Below are 12,270 nucleotides of genomic sequence, written 5' to 3'. Positions count from 1 at the left end.
ACAACTGGTAGTTTTGTTTGTCATGACAACGGGTAGATTTAGTTTGTCATGGCAACTGGTAGTTTAGTTTGTCATGACAACAACCACGTCACCTACATGTAAATACGCATTGTACTATAGGCCTGTGGCCTTTTAAGTACTGAATAAAACTGATTGATTGGACAACAGATTAGTTCGTTATGACAAGTGGTAGATTCTGTTTGTCATGGTGCCTGGTTGCTTAAGATAGTGAATAAACGAGCTCAGTTTTACCTACACAAAACTAAACTAAACATATTTTTTTTAAACTATTTTAACTATGTCACATCGGGAGACACCAGCAATCTTTCACGCACTGTACTAATGTAGTGAATCGAACCGCTTAAATAAGTAAACCAGCCGAGCCCAAGACGTTGCATGTGATTCAAAACACCTTGCATAGAATTATAGATTATTTCTAATATTCAGTATATATAATATATAATAAATAATTCAGTTAATTTAAAACATCAGGACATTAAATACACCTTTAAAGCTACATTAGTACACTACATTCCATGCAATACAGTCGTGCTATCTTAACTATAAATAATTTATGACAAGATGCCACGGCTCAAATATAGCTAATCATTCCAAGGTCAAATTCTTATAGTTCGAATTCCACATGGAAAAGAATATGAATCAACTGACAAGCATCTATGACACTGATCTATCGTAACAAAAGGTCACCTCATTCATCCATCTTTTTGGTTCAGGTAAGGTAAATATAATCTGTCGCAGTTAAATGCTGCCATTAACTACATGTTGCTATTCCGGGGTACGTCTGTTCCAAGTAACCTTGTGCTCGGTGATTTGATGGCTGATTGAGTGTCACCGTACCCCGACGGCCCGGGACGGTGTTCATGACATCACCCCCTGGTTTGTTTGACCCATACTCGATTATTTATAGACCTCCGTACATATAATGGACTATCGCAGAGCAAAACGGTAAGTATGTGTACTGCAAAGTAAAGGTGCTCAGTTGCTAGGCATTAACACGATATGGTTTAATAACACAACGGCGGCCTATTGTAAACATAAAAGAGAAACTTATGTTGTATCAGAAGCCGGCGTCTTTCCTGATTTAACCAATTAATAACACAATCGTATATCGTCCATCATTTTATGATGTCTACAGCCCAAGATAATGTCACTGTAGACATTCTGGAGCTGATGTTGTACTAATGTAAGATAACATTTGAAGACCGTATTCGACCAAACCTTATACTTATGAAATAACAGTCCCTTATATGTCGAAAGGCTGTGTTTGTTTGTTGTTTTACGCCTCACTCAGCATTATTGCAGCTGTATGGTGGCGGTCTGTAAATAAATGAGTCTGGACCAGACAATCCAGTGACTGACATCACGAGAATCGATCCACGCAATTGGGATACGATGACATGCACGAGCCTGACCACCCGATCCCGTTATGACAAGCATCGTCGCCTCTTACGGCAAGCATGGGTTACTGGAGATCTTTTCTACCCAGGATCTTCCGGGGTCTGATTTAGTGAATGTTGTCAACCGCCGCAGTCACGATTTTCCAACAATATGTCACGGCAGCTGTAAATAGTCGGGACCAAACAAACCAACGAATGAGCTACCCACGTCATCGGGGTCAGATGAGTGTCCCTCAACCACATGACAGAGTCTGACCACCCGATCCCCATGTTGTCTGCTCTTCCTGGGAACCCCCCCCCCCCCCCCCGGATGAATCCCGAGGGGGGAAACGTTAAAAAGATAACAATGATTAAATGATGCAAATGACACGCGCTATATTGTGCCAAGGCGGTTAGTCACTCATGCTATCAAGCACTGTTTTGTCGGTTCCAGGGTCGAGTAAGTTCAAGGGGTCGGAATATAGCTGTGTACAAATATAGGGCTAGCTGGGGCACTAAACAACATTCATTCACCCATGTGCCTGGTATGTGTAACTAGGATATTTCACTCGGTCAAAATAAAAATGCAGATGACATTAATCTTAAAGACTGGGGCGGTAGGGAAAGCGTTCGCTTGTCACACCGAAGGTCCAGTTTGGATTGCCCAAATGGGTACAATGTGTGAAACCCATTTCTGGTTTTCCCAACAGTGTTTTGTTTTTGTTTGTTTGTTGCTTAGCACCGCACTCAGCAATATTCCAGCTATATGACGGCTGTCTGTAAATAATCGAGTCTGAACCAGACAATCCAGTGATTGACATCATGAGCATCGATCCACGCAATTGGGATCGATGACATGCATCAACCAAGTCAGCGAGCTTGACCACCCGATCCCGTTAGTCGCCTTTTACGACAAGCATATAGTCGCCTTTTACGGCAAGCATGGGTTTCTGAAGACCTATACTACCCCGGATCTTCACGGATCCCCAACAGTGATATATACTGGATTATTGCTGGATTATTGCTGGATTATTGCTGGAATATTGCTAAAAGCTGCGCGTAACCATACTCAATCATTTGTAAATTCAACAAAGGCTGAATCATTCATTGAAACAATAGCGCTTATACCGATTATATTTTTAGCCAACAGTATGTCTAACTTCACAAACTAGTTTGCAATCTGTTTTCGTGATGTTCGCAATGATCATGAATGTACAAGCATGTGTGTCGTGTGTAGCCACCCATACCGTGAGGCTAGGACAAGTTACCTTCGGGTTTTAAGGTTGAGCCTATACTCAACATATAAAATAGTTTTTTTGTTGGTTGTACATGAACCTTAATTCTTTAAAAAAAACATTTTTTTACATCCTGTCTCTTGGCAATATTGACCATGAAATTCGTAAAAACAGGAAAATGAATTGGTCTGGCTACGAATTTGTAAAATAATTAATGGACTTTTCGTGGAACAAGCAAATGAAACATAATAGAAGCCAGTCTCGAAAATAGAACATGCAGGTCCAGACTCGCGGGTCTCGCCTCGAGGTAAATGACGCATTTGCAATTCGCTCAATTTACACTTATTGCTGACGCAGTTATAGTGTATCACTGCTGATCGAGCTTACGTAGGTCAGTGATAATATATCGTTTAAAATACTGCCTCTGATAAGAGCAATTAAATTAGCCTTGCTACAGGTCTGATGATCATATAAGTTAATATATATCTGCCAAGATTTTTAACAAGAATGAAAGTTCACCGTAGTTCAATTTCGAGGCGTTGGTTTTGTTTATCCCATGTTAAAGGTTTCGTTTTAAGGACTGAACACTGTAGCGATGTTAGACATGTAAACATGATAAATGAAATCGAGGCTACATTGGCTCCAATGTCGGGTCCCAATTTTTCCGTTTACGTCCGCTGCAGATAATGTACTTTGTGAATGAACGTAAACAGTCCATCAAACAGATGTCTTAATTTCATAAACATAAATAATAATAATAATAATAATAATAATAATAATAATAAGGGTGACCTTGAACTTATTGCCAATGGAGGATCCACACTGAAAAACAGATTCTCATTGTCGGGTCACGTCTAATGATATTGTCCTTTGGACTCGACAAATGCAACAATCTTCATCTGAAACGTGGCAACGTATTACTCAAATTACTTGGGGGAGGAGTTATTGACCATCTCGTGGAAGGTCAGGCCTATACTGTGGGATGCAGGATAGGAACAAACTCCAGAATGCCCATATCAAGGAAAACCTTCAGAGCGGAACGCTCGCAATAAAGTCAAAGTCACAAATACTTATGCTGTATCCGTCCTTTCGTATTCTTTTGGTGTTTTTCGTTGATTGGACGAAACAAGAAATTCAGGGTATTGACACCCTCACACGAAGAATCATGTCAGACAATAGATCCCACCACCCCCGCTCTTCCCTCAATGGCTTATACTTACCAATTATAATGGGAGGGCGTGGTTTGATTAACGTGGAGGCTCTTCATGATAGAATTGTACTGTGCACTTTTGCACACATTTATTTGTCTGTTGATCCTCTTATGAAGAATGTAAAGACATTCCACAGTTTTCTTAAACGAACCAAGGATGTGGGACATAATCCCAATGTCAATGTTGATTTTGTTGTTGTTGCTGGACGGTACAGAAATGAGTGTCAACCAAGCGAAGTGCCAGATCAAATCGACCCAGACTCAGTTTTTCAGGGAGAGGCTATCTGAAAGACCACTGCATCGCATTTATGTGCAGTGTGTAGAGAAGACAGGCAACCCTGGGGAGTCCTTCGCATGGAGGATGTCGGCTGGCCTGAGAAGTGAAACCGAAGGCTTTCTGATTGCTGCTTAGGACCAGTCAGTTCACACCCGAAACCGTCAATGAGTGATTTTGCATCGAAATGTAAATATGAAATGTAGATTTTGCAATGAATTTATTGAAACTGTCTAACACATTGTCAGTGGATGCCAAGCTTTGGCAAAAAACACAGTATCTTAAGCGACATGATGGAGTGGCTTGATCATTTTATTACCCTCTTCGCCACAGATGTCCATCCATGGTACGACCCACAATATGTAGATATATTATCGAAAATTATTAATACAAAATTCATTGGAATAGGCCCTTACACAGCCTCAAGCCTATCAAGGTGAACAAACCTGGTCGGGTTTGTTGTCAGGAATACAGCCCTTCTGACAATCTGGGTAATGCAGAAGGCTGCGGTGTTGGGGAGTCTTCACATTCTCCGAAAAGTTCTGTTTGGGTTTGACTAGGCAGCGTTTCCTAGGAGAAGTCGCATTCGCTGTCTGGGTTGTGTGTAAAGGGGGCCATATATTACCTACATTCAGCACATGAACTCGTTATCGGTCAGTTTGTGTAATGTACGATCCCTGGACAGTGAAAGTAAAGTGACCTCTAATGTTTAGGTCTTCATGTCTGTCTTAGACAAAGACATGAATCTTGGGGTTCTATTAATATACCACAAACAGTGAGTGTTTGGTGGACATACTTTACTCACTAGGCAAGATGGCGGAACACCCGAAAGTTGTGACGTCATACACATGATATTATACAAATGACGTCATACACAAATGCTGCTAGTAGTGTGACTACTTGTCAATCTAATACTGTACCGGGACCGTATATTACTCTCTCTGACTAATAATAACGAGGTCTTGTGGTGTAGAAGTTATGGCGCCGAAGCCGCGAAAAACAATTTTTTTGGTTGAAAATCGGCACCAATTTCCCCCAGAAAAAATGCATCGTGCCAGAAGTACCCTGCAGGGGAGTTAGCTATGCCAATTGTGTAGTCCTGTTGGAGAAACGACAACCATTACTCCCTGTATTAGACGCGTGCTACTCCCTATCATGTGCTGCCCCGAGGGGATTCCCGGTGAGACTATTGTGTTGGTCCCCTTGTCGCAAAATATATTTTAGGAGGTGACCGGGTGGTCAGGCTTGGTGACTTCGTTGATTGCGTGTATTTACTCATAATGTCAATCACTCGATTATTTACAGGCCCTCATATAGTTGGAATATTGTGGAGTGCGGCGTTAAACAAGTAACAAACAAATAATATGTGTTACACAATCCGAAGCTTCCCCTCTTATCTACAACGTTTGCCTCCGATTGCTATGGCTAACAACGTGTAACCAGAATCGCTAACGGTCAAAGGGAGATCATTCTTCCTGTCAAATGTCAGAGTTATTGCCCTTTGACCATTAATGTTTGTTTTTCACCGAAACATTTTAAATTACATTGGTGCATATATAAATCAACCATATTCAGTTTTCGTTTTGGTTAGCACTTCTTAACAGTCGTATTTGTCGGATTATAAGTGTCATATACTCTCCAAAATAAGTAGGGCTCGTGAAATAATAAAATAACGATCGGTCGTCAGGAGAAAGATGCGCCTTGAAAAATGACTGCCAGAGTTAGAACTTTTTTGGAACCAAAACCCAACATACCTGAAACATTGCCATGGAGAATGCAACCCCTGCGTGTTCATTGATACTGGGGTCATTCTAGATTTTCACACATCAATTGAAGGTCGCCAGATCACACTGAGCCATAAATATTGTTCTGTTTGTTTCACTATCCACAGTAACACGTATAAGCTCTTGTGACCGCCTCCATGGTCTTGTGGTAGTGCGTCCGCCCAGACAGCGGAAGGTCCTTGGTTCGATCCCAGGCCGCGTCATACCAAAAGATGGTACTTGTTGTTACCCTGTCTGGCGCTCGGCATTAAGTGTACAAGCAGAAACACATTCACGCGTGCATGCAAGTCGCTATATAAGTGCAATAATCTTGGACGACAACGTTAAACGCAATTTCATTTCAAGTCTACTTTAATGCGTGTGTGATCAGATTGGGAATGCGTCGTCTACAACGTGATGAACGCCTGAGGGCTTTTGGAATGCTTCTAACTGGCAGAACACAACGAGATTTAGCCGTGTTCAATGTGTCTCTGTCTGTGATTTGCGGGAACATGTTTCTGGAGACACAAAATGTTAAAGTCCAGGATCGACGAATCAGAAACAGGCTTTAAGAAATCGAACTGTTCACTTGCGCCAGGCCAGCCGAGTTCCAAATGGTGAACAAACGATTAGAATTATAGAAAGCGTATGCATGCATGAGCCAATCCATGTAATCTGCATTCTCGGCGGCCACGTGTAAACAAATGGTGTTTTAGAGCTTAGAAACTGGGGGAATCGCCGATGGTCTCTTGTGATGTTTTCAGATGAGTCCAGACTCTCCCGATGGACTGTCTGGATAAGCGTGGACGTATCTGGAGGCGTCCATATTGTCCATGGAGGGTCACTGGACAGTACAACCGAGAAAACATACGGGCGCCATGTCTCTCAAGATGCTAACGTATCGTAACTGACCTCCAGCAGCAGAACAACCCTAAAAAGGCAAAGACCAGCCAAAGGTCTCGACCTTTCTCCCCTAGTGCACGTCTGTTGTGCCCTTAAACCTACAATGGTCTTAAGTCTACAATATTCATGAGTGGGCGTGGCTTGTGTATGCACGTGACACTATCTTCCTCAAAGCTGTTGATGTCTAACGAACGCATCGCTGTCTCGGCTGTCATTGCGCGATACGATGTTTCCCTCACAATGTCTACATCAGGTATATAACATGTAGTTTATGTGTCTTTGAATATTGTGCTGGACTATATTTGCGAGCCTCGACTTCGGACAGATCGAAAGTTCCGAGAATTACAGAGTCAACCCAACTCGCCTCACTCCGAAACATTCGGTGGTGTACATTAGCCCTCATCGAAACATTGACATGTCTTTGCTATTACTCGCAGATCCAACACATTAAAAACCTCTTGTCATCATGCTCCATACTTATACAATATACCTTTCTCTACTTGTTATATTCAAGAGCAAAGCAATCTCTGCTATATTCAAGAGCAAAGCAATCTCTGCGTGTGGCAAAAGTTGGTCAACTACAAGATGCAACTATATATTTTTTATTTCCGAAACCCTGAAAAGATTCCAGGGAGTAGATTCACATGGTGTCCCAGAAAAAGAGTTATCATGCTTGTGATATAAATATATAAAATAAAATCCAAATGGTGCCTAGAACAATGTTTATTAATCAGGCCCATGGCTCAGGCAATTAGGACTTGCCAAATCATTCTAGACTTGAGTTGGCTGCCTTTCTCCATTTATTCTAATGTGTCTGAGAGACAGAGGTTCAGGAATGTGCAATCTTCTTTCTGGATAAAAATAACCATATGAACAGATTCTGAACAGAAAATGAAGTAAAAAGTATGAAATTCAATTCCATGTATTAAAGTGACACAACTTTAATCTCCAAACAAAAGAATATATGATATGATGCCCTATTTGTATAAAATCTGTTTGGAATTTATTTTTCAAATTCAATATACATCTATGAATAACCATTTGGCAAATAATAAAATTAGATATAATACATGATCAGTGATGATATTTTCCATTATTCCAGATAATAATAGATGAGCATCTAATTGGATCTAATTAGATATGAGCACATGCAGTTTAATGTTACTCAAGATGGAAGATCTGTCGAAAAGTATGAACAACATGAAATTAAAAAAACCCAGGTAAAATAGACATAACCGCATTGATCATGATCTGACAGTTTCATCAGAAATAAAAACAGATTTGTTGGTATTAATCATTGCAGAAGTCTCAAGTAACTTGAAATGCTTTGACATAAGTTTAGTCCCAGTCAAGACTACTATTTTTGTAAAGGTGCAATTTTTTCATGTAAATTGTTATTATGACATTCACTCTCTCTCCCATTTCAGAGAAAAAATGGTGGCTTCCTTGGCGTATCAACAGAAACCCTTGAAGCTACAGAAGGTCTAAAGTCTACAATGATGGGGTGGCCCCTCCCTGGACCCCCCCAGGCAGTCATGGGCTGTTGCATAGGCCCCTCCTGATCCCTTTGACCATGCAAAACCCCATCTTGGCTGAACAATTTCATTCACTCTCTCTCCCATTTCAGAAAAAATGGGCGGCTTCCTCGGCGCGTCAAGACAACAGCCAGTGTGCACCTCAGAGGTTCTTCCAGCTTGCCAGGTGAGCTTCAAACAGCCCAAGGCACCCTAGGAAACTGGTCAAAAATCAAATCAAAATTCTTTTTCTCTCTGTCTTTTTTTAAAGAGCTTGTGTAGACTTAAGACTTTCAGCAGGTTTAAGGGCAGCTATAGGAGCCCTTAAACCTGCTGAAAGTCTTAAGTCTACAATGATGGGGTGGCCCCTCCCTGGACCCCCCAGGCAGTCATGGGCTGTTGCATAGGCCCCTCCTGATCCCTTTGACCATGCAAAACCCCATCTTGGCTGAACAATTTCATTCACTCTCTCTCCCATTTCAGAAAAAATGGGCGGCTTCCTCGGCGCGTCAAGACAACAGCCAGTGTGCACCTCAGAGGTTCTTCCAGCTTGCCAGGTGAGCTTCAAACAGCCCAAGGCACCCTAGGAAACTGGTCAAAAATCAAATCAAAATTCTTTTTCTCTCTGTCTTTTTTTAAAGAGCTTGTGTAGACTTAAGACTTTCAGCAGGTTTAAGGGCAGCTTTAGGAGCCCTTAAACCTGCTGAAAGTCTTAAGTCTACAATGATGGGGTGGCCCCTCCCTGGACCCCCCAGGCAGTCATGGGCTGTTGCATAGGCCCCTCCTGATCCCTTTGACCATGCAAAACCCCATCTTGGCTGAACAATTTCATTCACTCTCTCTCCCATTTCAGAAAAAATGGGCGGCTTCCTCGACGCGTCAAGACAACAGCCAGTGTGCACCTCAGAGGTTCTTCCAGCTTGCCAGGTGAGCTTCAAACAGCCCAAGGCACCCTAGGAAACTGGTCAAAAATCAAATCAAAATTCTTTTTCTCTCTGTCTTTTTTTAAAGAGCTTGTGTATACTTAAGACTTTCAGCAGGTTTAAGGGCAGCTATAGGAGCCCTTAAACCTGCTGAAAGTCTTAAGTCTACAATGATGGGGTGGCCCCTCCCTGGACCCCCCAGGCAGTCATGGGCTGTTGCATAGGCCCCTCCTGATCCCTTTGACCATGCAAAACCCCATCTTGGCTGAACAATTTCATTCACTCTCTCTCCCATTTCAGAAAAAATGGGCGGCTTCCTCGACGCGTCAAGACAACAGCCAGTGTACACCTCAGAGGTTCTTCCAGCTTGCCAGGTGAGCTTCAAACAGCCCAAGGCACCCTAGGAAACTGGTCAAAAATCAAATCAAAATTCTTTTTCTCTCTGTCTTTTTTTAAAGAGCTTGTGTAGACTTAAGACTTTCAGCAGGTTTAAGGGCAGCTATAGGAGCCCTTAAACCTGCTGAAAGTCTTAAGTCTACAATGATGGGGTGGCCCCTCCCTGGACCCCCCAGGCAGTCATGGGCTGTTGCATAGGCCCCTCCTGATCCCTTTGACCATGCAAAACCCCATCTTGGCTGAACAATTTCATTCACTCTCTCTCCCATTTCAGAAAAAATGGGCGGCTTCCTCGACGCGTCAAGACAACAGCCAGTGTGCACCTCAGAGGTTCTTCCAGCTTGCCAGGTGAGCTTCAAACAGCCCAAGGCACCCTAGGAAACTGGTCAAAAATCAAATCAAAATTCTTTTTCTCTCTGTCTTTTTTTAAAGAGCTTGTGTAGACTTAAGACTTTCAGCAGGTTTAAGGGCAGCTATAGGAGCCCTTAAACCTGCTGAAAGTCTTAAGTCTACAATAATGGGGTGGCCCCTCTCTGGACCCCCCAGGCAGTCATGGGCTGTTGCATAGGCCCCTCCTGATCCCTTTGACCATGCAAAACCCCATCTTGGCTGAACAATTTCATTCACTCTCTCTCCCATTTCAGAAAAAATGGGCGGCTTCCTCGGCGCGTCAAGACAACAGCCAGTGTGCACCTCAGAGGTTCTTCCAGCTTGCCAGGTGAGCTTCAAACAGCCCAAGGCACCCTAGGAAACTGGTCAAAAATCAAATCAAAATTCTTTTTCTCTCTGTCTTTTTTTAAAGAGCTTGTGTAGACTTAAGACTTTCAGCAGGTTTAAGGGCAGCTATAGGAGCCCTTAAACCTGCTGAAAGTCTTAAGTCTACAATGATGGGGTGGCCCCTCCCTGGACCCCCCAGGCAGTCATGGGCTGTTGCATAGGCCCCTCCTGATCCCTTTGACCATGCAAAACCCCATCTTGGCTGAACAATTTCATTCACCCTCTCTCCCATTTCAGAAAAAATGGGCGGCTTCCTCGACGCGTCAAGACAACAGCCAGTGTACACCTCAGAGGTTCTTCCAGCTTGCCAGGTGAGCTTCAAACAGCCCAAGGCACCCTAGGAAACTGGTCAAAAATCAAATCAAAATTCTTTTTCTCTCTGTCTTTTTTTAAAGAGCTTGTGTAGACTTAAGACTTTCAGCAGGTTTAAGGGCAGCTATAGGAGCCCTTAAACCTGCTGAAAGTCTTAAGTCTACAATGATGGGGTGGCCCCTCCCTGGACCCCCCAGGCAGTCATGGGCTGTTGCATAGGCCCCTCCTGATCCCTTTGACCATGCAAAACCCCATCTTGGCTGAACAATTTCATTCACTCTCTCTCCCATTTCAGAAAAAATGGGCGGCTTCCTCAGCGCGTCAAGACAACAGCCAGTGTGCACCTCAGAGGTTCTTCCAGCTTGCCAGGTGAGCTTCAAACAGCCCAAGGCACCCTAGGAAACTGGTCAAAAATCAAATCAAAATTCTTTTTCTCTCTGTCTTTTTTTAAAGAGCTTGTATAGACTTAAGACTTTCAGCAGGTTTAAGGGCAGCTATAGGAGCCCTTAAACCTGCTGAAAGTCTTAAGTCTACAATGATGGGGTGGCCCCTCCCTGGACCCCCCAGGCAGTCATGGGCTGTTGCATAGGCCCCTCCTGATCCCTTTGACCATGCAAAACCCCATCTTGGCTGAACAATTTCATTCACTCTCTCTCCCATTTCAGAAAAAATGGGCGGCTTCCTCGACGCGTCAAGACAACAGCCAGTGTACACCTCAGAGGTTCTTCCAGCTTGCCAGGTGAGCTTCAAACAGCCCAAGGCACCCTAGGAAACTGGTCAAAAATCAAATCAAAATTCTTTTTCTCTCTGTCTTTTTTTAAAGAGCTTGTGTAGACTTAAGACTTTCAGCAGGTTTAAGGGCAGCTTTAGGAGCCCTTAAACCTGCTGAAAGTCTTAAGTCTACAATGATGGGGTGGCCCCTCCCTGGACCCCCCAGGCAGTCATGGGCTGTTGCATAGGCCCCTCCTGATCCCTTTGACCATGCAAAACCCCATCTTGGCTGAACAATTTCATTCACTCTCTCTCCCATTTCAGAAAAAATGGGCGGCTTCCTCGACGCGTCAAGACAACAGCCAGTGTACACCTCAGAGGTTCTTCCAGCTTGCCAGGTGAGCTTCAAACAGCCCAAGGCACCCTAGGAAACTGGTCAAAAATCAAATCAAAATTCTTTTTCTCTCTGTCTTTTTTTAAAGAGCTTGTGTAGACTTAAGACTTTCAGCAGGTTTAAGGGCAGCTATAGGAGCCCTTAAACCTGCTGAAAGTCTTAAGTCTACAATGATGGGGTGGCCCCTCCCTGGACCCCCCAGGCAGTCATGGGCTGTTGCATAGGCCCCTCCTGATCCCTTTGACCATGCAAAACCCCATCTTGGCTGAACAATTTCATTCACTCTCTCTCCCATTTCAGAAAAAATGGGCGGCTTCCTCGGCGCGTCAAGACAACAGCCAGTGTGCACCTCAGAGGTTCTTCCAGCTTGCCAGGTGAGCTTCAAACAGCCCAAGGCACCCTAGGAAACTGGTCAAAAATCAAATCAAAATTCTTTTTCTCTCTGTCTTTTTTTAAAGAGC

The 12,270-nt window shown here is 43.3% G+C and overlaps 1 protein-coding gene across 2 annotated transcripts in view; it reads left to right on the top strand.

The window, feature by feature from the left end:
- Window positions 1-12,270, top strand: part of LOC124132769 (serine/threonine-protein phosphatase PP1-like) — a 103,557-nt gene that overhangs the window by 2,068 nt on the left and 89,219 nt on the right. The window contains exon 1 of one of the 2 annotated variants that reach the window (XM_048392445.1): window positions 5,274-5,296. The exons of the other annotated variant lie outside the window; for it this stretch is intronic. The gene's annotated coding sequence lies outside the window, so the exon portion shown is untranslated. Of the gene's footprint in view, window positions 1-5,273; window positions 5,297-12,270 lie in introns of those variants that run through there. 2 annotated transcript variants of the gene reach the window in all.

This window comes from Haliotis rufescens, unplaced genomic scaffold (assembly GCF_023055435.1).
Source record: "Haliotis rufescens isolate VD_foot unplaced genomic scaffold, xgHalRufe1.0.p SCAF_11, whole genome shotgun sequence".
In the NCBI taxonomy this organism is placed as follows: Eukaryota; Metazoa; Mollusca; class Gastropoda; order Lepetellida; family Haliotidae; genus Haliotis; species Haliotis rufescens.
This window is presented reverse-complemented; position numbering and strand designations above follow the sequence as displayed.